Source organism: Falco cherrug, chromosome 16 (genome assembly GCF_023634085.1).
Source record: "Falco cherrug isolate bFalChe1 chromosome 16, bFalChe1.pri, whole genome shotgun sequence".
Classification (NCBI taxonomy): domain Eukaryota; kingdom Metazoa; phylum Chordata; class Aves; order Falconiformes; family Falconidae; genus Falco; species Falco cherrug.
In genome coordinates, this window is record NC_073712.1 from 9,647,968 (window position 1) to 9,654,768 (window position 6,801).

Consider the following 6,801-nt stretch of genomic DNA (forward strand, 5'->3'; position numbering starts at 1 on the left):
TATGTGCCAATGTACCCTTATTCGAGGGGAACAAAAAGTAGTTTTGAATGGGATTATTGACACCGGAGCCGATGTTACAGTAATATCTCATGCTAAATGGCCACCGCTGTGGCCGCTAACCAATACTCCACAGGCATTAGCTGGGATTGGCGGAACTGGCAAAAGCCACCAGAGCCTGGAGCTGATCCAAATTCAGGGCCCAGAAGGGCGTATTGCTTCTGTTAAACCTTTTGTGTTACCTGTTCCCATGGTTCTATGGGGACGGGACGTGCTATCACAGTGGGGAATGACAATTCGTACCCATTTTTAGGTGGGGCCATTGAAATGCGCGACACCCTTAAATTAACCTGGAAAATTGATGCTCCCATTTGGGTGGATCAATGGCCCCTACCTTTAGAAAAGCTTCGCGCCCTTCAGGACCTGGTCACAGAACAACTCGAAAAGGGACATATTGTGCCTTCTACCAGCCCTTGGAATTCTCCTGTTTTTGTTATCCGAAAACAGACTGGCAAGTGGCGCTTGCTCCATGACCTTAGAAAAATCAATGACGCCGTGGAAACTATGGGGGCCTTGCAACCTGGACTCCCGTCTCCTACAATGATTCCCAGAGATTGGCATTTAACTGTTATTGATCTCAAAGATTGCTTTTTTAATATCCCCTTGCATCCAGATGATGCTCCTAAATTTGCTTTTTCAGTTCCTAGCGTCAATATGCAGGCTCCATTGCAGAGATATCAGTGGGTTGTGTTGCCACAAGGAATGAAAAATAGCCCGACAATATGTCAATGGTATGTAGCTAAGGTACTTAGCCCTGTCCGAATCACAATGCCTGATGTCCTATTGTATCATTATATGGATGATATCCTAGTGGCTGCACAACATCACATAGTCATGGAGAAAGCTGTAGCCCTTGTCACGGCGGCCGTTAACTCGGCAGGCCTCTGTATTGCGCCAGAAAAAATTCAAAAAACACCCCCGTGGAAATATCTGGGCTGGCGCATAAGAGCCCAAACCATAGTTCCTCAACCTTTGCAGATACAGACTGATGTAAGAAATTTACACGATGCACAAAAGTTGTTAGGAACAATTAATTGGGTTCGGCCTTTGCTAGGGATTTCTAATGCAGATTTGAGCCCTTTGTTTGAGTTGCTCAAGGGAGACACAGATTTACGTTCTCAACGCCGTCTTAACCCTGAGGCTGTTACCTCGTTACAGAAAGTTGCTACAGCCATTGCTTCTAGACAAGCACACCGATGTGATCCCAATCTCGCTTTTTCTTTAATCGTTTTGAACCCAGCTCGACAACCCTATGCGTTAATATTTCAATGGGATCCACAAAAATCGGATCCGTTGTTGATTATCGAGTGGGTCTTTTTATCTAACCAGTCTACGAAAACTATTGTAATACAACACGAGATGTTTGCTCACCTGATAATTAAGGCCAGACAACGGTTGTTGATGTTATCAGGAACTGACTTTGCTTATATTTGTTTACCTGTGACAACCATATTACACTTTGTGAAATCTTTTCCTCTCTCCTGCTTTTTCCCACTACCCAGGAAAGCTTTACAGTCGCAGGAACCCCCCTTTATGCAGGGAACCAACAATGTTTGCTTTTTCTCGTGGTCTTTCCCCTCAACAAAGTGAAGTCACCTGCACATGGTCTTCTACACCACGTGACTCCTGCTGGCCTTTCAGCTTCTCCAGGGACATGACCAAGCCACATGCCTGCTGCTGTCCTGTCGTGTCCACAGGCAAAATGGACATGACAGCCTGTACCCCAGCCCTTTTCCTGGAGAGGACCTATGCTGTACCTTGGCAGAGGGACTTCCCCAGCCACATGTTCCTGTTGCTGGCCTGTCACCTCCAGAGACAGAACTGGCCTCATAGGCCCCTTCACAGCCATGCCCTTCTTCCTGCGTTAGGGGTTCCTGAGACCCAGTTGCCCTCCTAATACCATACCTCCCCATCACCCTCATTCTGGCCCACCACCTGACCATAGAAAAGCAGGCTTGCTTCTCCCTGATTGGTCAAATACATTTCACAAAAGTAATTTGAATGGAGAAACATTCTTCACATGAACTCCTGTATTGGTGCTGACACAATTTATATATGTTCTTTTAGCTCTATGGCTTTTTTTCAGGTTGGACTGACCTCTGGAGATCATCTAGTCCAACCCCCATACTGAGGCAGGCTAAGCTGGACCAGCTTTCTCAGCATCTGGTCTAGGTAGGCTTGCAGTGTCATAGAATCATGGAAACAGAATGATTTAGGATGGAAAAGACCATAAAGATCATCAAATCCAACCATTACCACAGGATAGTCAATTCCATCACTAAATCATGTCCCCAAGCACTGCGTCTATGTATTTCTGAAACACCTCCAGGGCTGGTGATTCCACCGCCTCCCTGGGAAGCCTGTTCCAATGCTTGACCACCCTTGTAGTGAAGATGTTTTGCCTCATGCCCAACGTAAACCTCTCCTGGTGCAAACTGAGGCCGTTTCCTTTTTTCCCTTTTCTCTTGTTATGCGGGAGAAGAGACCTACCCCCACCCATCTACAACATCCTTTCAGGTACTTCTAGAGAGCAGTAAGAACCCCCCTGAGACTCCTCTTCTCCACAGTAAAGAACCCAAGTCCTCTCAGCTGCTCCTCAACATACCAAGGCTCCAGACCCTTCACCAGCTTTGTTGCTCATCTCTGGACATACTCCAGCACGTCAAGGTTTCTCTTGAAGTAAGGAGTCCAAGACAGAAACATGGTGTTCGAGGTTTGGCTTCAGGAGTGCCGAGTACAGGGAAGCAATTCTGACTACAGGGGGTCGATCACTGCCCTGGTCCTGCTGGCCACACTGTTTCTGATACCAGCCAGGATGAAATTGGCCACCTGGGCACACTGCTGGCTCATGCTCAACCATCCGTCAATCATCACCCTCAGGGTACTTTCCCACCAGGCAGCCTTCCAGCCACTCTTCCCCAAGCCTGTAGCGTTGTGTGGGGTTGTTGTGACCCAAGTGCAGAACTGGCACTTCTCCTGGTTGAACTTCATACAATTGGTCCCATTCAGATTGTCCAACCTGTGCAGATCCCACTGCAGAGCCTTCCTGCCCTCAAGCACATCAGCCCTCCCACCCAACTTGTCGTTGTATGCAGACTCACTGAGGGTGCACGCAATCCCCCTGGCCGCATCATTGATAAAGTTCTGGAGCAGGACTGACCCCAACACTGAGCCCCGGGGAACACCACTCCTTATGGGCCGTCACCTGGATGTCACTCCATTTACTACCACTCCTGGGGCTTGGCTGTCCAGCCAGCTTTAACCCAGCATAGAGAGCACGCAGCCAAGCCATAAGCAGGCAGTTTCTGCATAAGAATGCTGTGGGAGATGAAGTCAAAAGTCTTTCCTAAGGTCCAGGTAGGCAGCATGCACAGCCTTTCCCTCACCCACTAGGCAGATCACCTTGTCACAGAAGGAGATCAGATTCATCATGTAAGACCTGCCTTTCATAAACCCATGCTGGCTAGTCCTGATCTCCTGGTTTTCCTCCACCTGCTGATTGATGGTGCTCAGGATGATTTGCTCACAGCCTTCCCTGGCACTAAGACCAGGTTGATCCACCTGTAGTTATCCGCATCCTCCTTCCTACCCTTCTTGTAGGTGGGCACCACTCTGACTAACCTTCAGTCTCCTAGGACCTCCCCACTTAGCCAGCACTGTAGATAGTCATCCCCGTGGTGATGCAGATGAGGAGCAGACCAATTGTTTTCACATTGATCTTGGATAATGGGTTGTCCATAGACAAGGACACTTTCAAAAGCACTTGGTCCTACCTGGACATCAGCTTCACCTGAACCACAGGTCCTCTGGGGCTGCAGAGATATCACTTGCAGCAATGCCCTCTCCTGCCACCACTGCACAGTCCAGCCCTGCATCTCTCTGGTCCCAAGGACAGCATGGTTTGCCTTCCTGCGGGACATCTCATTTCACCTTTACAATGCCACCTGCCAACAATCCCAGCATGCTCTGCAGCAAACTTTTGCTTTCATGGGACCCTGGGCACTTGTTACCCACATTTATTGTTACACATCTGATCTTGGCCCTGGTGCTACAGCTGAGGTCCAATGCATCTCTTCTCTGACATAAAGACCCTAAATCAAGGAGAGGAAGAAGAAAAAAATTCTTATTTAACCAGCGTGAGGAAGCCTTAGGATGAAAAACCTCACATCTTATTGGGGACTTTAAAGATCCAGTGGGTTTAAATGGCAAGGGTTTAGGAGTACTCAGGGAGTTTGTAGGGCTGGCAAAGTTGACAAGGGATCAACAGCTGACTCCATGTCCATAAAAGACACTTTCATTTGGCTCTGAAATGGACCAGTCACCGCCCAAAGCTGAGCCAATAAGCAATACCAGTGGCACCTCTCTGATAACCTGAGGAAGAGAGGATAAAACACAGTGTGCAGCATCTGTAAGGGAGAGGAGTGAGAAATGTGTGAGAGAAACAACCCTACAGACACCAAAGTAAGTGAAGAAGGAGGGAGGGCAGGAAGAGAGAGTCTTGGTGGGATCCTACAAGCCAGCGGTCAGGCCATCCCCCCCTTCCCCCCCCGACAGTCACAGGACAGCACAGTGACAGTGCTCCTTTAGGTGTCTGCAGGTTCTTTGCATCGGCATTCTAGCACAGCTGACAGATGATCCAACAACTGTGATGCTCAGCTGAATCTGAAACCCTGCATCATCCGTGTCCACCTTGGCTCTCGTAGCAAAGAAATGGTGGAGTCTCATCTCCGGGGGGGTGGGGGGGTGGGGGGGGGGTGGTGAGTCAGGAGAGCAGCAGAGTGCAGGTGCCAGGAATCAGGGTGGCAGGCTGTGGCCAATGCTGGGAACTTTCACCGGGCAGTATCGCTCAAGGGGAGAAGAGTGTCCTGCAAGTGGTTGCAAGGAGGCCATGAGGCCCCAGGGCCTAAGGACAATTTACCTCTTCATAGGCCTCGGTGGCAGAGACAATGGCTGTAACCACAAGGACAAAGACTTTGCTTCTCTTGGTGACTCCCAGCCTTGCCAGTGCCCTTTGCCATGTCCATCACAGGGTGTCCTACGCTGTCCCACAGCTGCTGCTTTTTCCCTGCAGGCTGCAGACACCCGCCTGGCTTCCCCACCTTGCTCTCACCCTGGCGTTTCCACACATGCACTGGTGTCTGTCCAGCCTCACACTCTGTTCCTTGAAACACAAAGACATGCACAGATCTTCTACTCCTTGTGGAGGACTTCTCTTACCACAGCATTAGCCCTTGAGTGACATTTCCTCCTCCTGACCTCCAGTCTCCACTGTCCGAGATGCACTGTGTGGCCATGCTTCTCTCCCCTGCTCTTTCCTACCTCCAAGGAAAGCTCCACCACCTGGGAAACCACCCTTCAGGCAGGCATCCCAACCCAGCACCCTCCTTGTGCCCTTTCACCTGACCACGCCATGGCCTCACCACGCTCTTCCAAGGCTGCTAGCCTTTCAGCTTCTTGCCTAGACATGACCAACCTGTGTGCCTGCTGCTGTGCCAAGATGTACTCAGGCAGCAGAGATGTGACAAGCAAGAAATAAGCCCCTTCCTGGAGGGAGCCCAGGTCCTTAGGCAGAGGGGATCTCACAGCCCATGTGCCACCCAGGGGCCTTCTGCTGGCCTGCCCGAGACACTGGCAGATGGAGCTTAACAGCACGTGTCCCAGCCATGAGGCAGGGGCTCACCTCTCTGCTCTTTCAGACAGAGGTGACCTCACAGTCCCTTTCCCAGCCACATTCCTGCTCCTGGCCTGTCCCCTCCGGAGGCAGGAATGACCTCCCTGCTCCCTCCACAGCCATTGCCTTCCCACTGGATGGTGAGTTCCTGAGACACAAGGGACCACAGGACACCGTGCTCAGCCACCAGCCTCCCTGTGGCCCAGTGCCTCAGCAGAGAAAAGGAAGCTTCTCCCACCCAACATAGCTCATAGATTTCCTACCAGTGCTTTGAGTGGAGAAGTGTTCCTCAGAGCAGCTGTGGAATTTCTATTGGTACATCGGTGCACAGCTGTACTTCCCGCTCTCAGTTTTTCCTTCTGACCTGAAGGAGCTCTCCAAGGGAAAGAGTCAATGAATCCTAGAATCACTGGGGTTTGAAGAGACCTCTGTAAATCGCCTTGTCCAGCTATCCTGCTCAAGGCAGGGTGAACCAGAGGAGGTCTCTCAAGGGTTCTGCCCAGTTTGGCATCGTCCACCAATGGGTTGAAAAAACATTCTTCCAACTTATACGAGGAGGTAAAAAAGGTATTCAGCACTGCTGGCCCAGGTACTTGCACTATGGGATGTCACTAGTCACTGGCCACCAGAAGGCCTTGACCTCTGGTGACATATGGGCTTGAGCCCCCAGGCAATATTCTCACCCACAATATCCAGCGTTTCTTTACTCGAGATGTCATAATCTGGCTATAAAGAGACTGCAGGAGACCATGTAAAGAACCCTTGCTGATGTGCAGGTACAAAACATCCACTTCCTTCCCCTACACTTACAGGTTCAGCAATGCCTTTCTTGTCCTACAAGTACCTGGAAGTGGCTGCAGGAACGTTTTGCCCATCATTTTCCCAGACACTTAGGTGAGGTGGACCAGCCTGTAATTCCCCCAGTACTTTTTCTTGCCTTTCTGGAACAAAGGTTGGATGTCTGCCTTTTGCCAGGACCCCAGAACCTCTCTGATTGCTCAGAAAAATTTCAGGGCACCATCCAGAAAGGGTGAGATAAGCAGACAGGAGCACTTGCAATGAGCCTGCCCAAG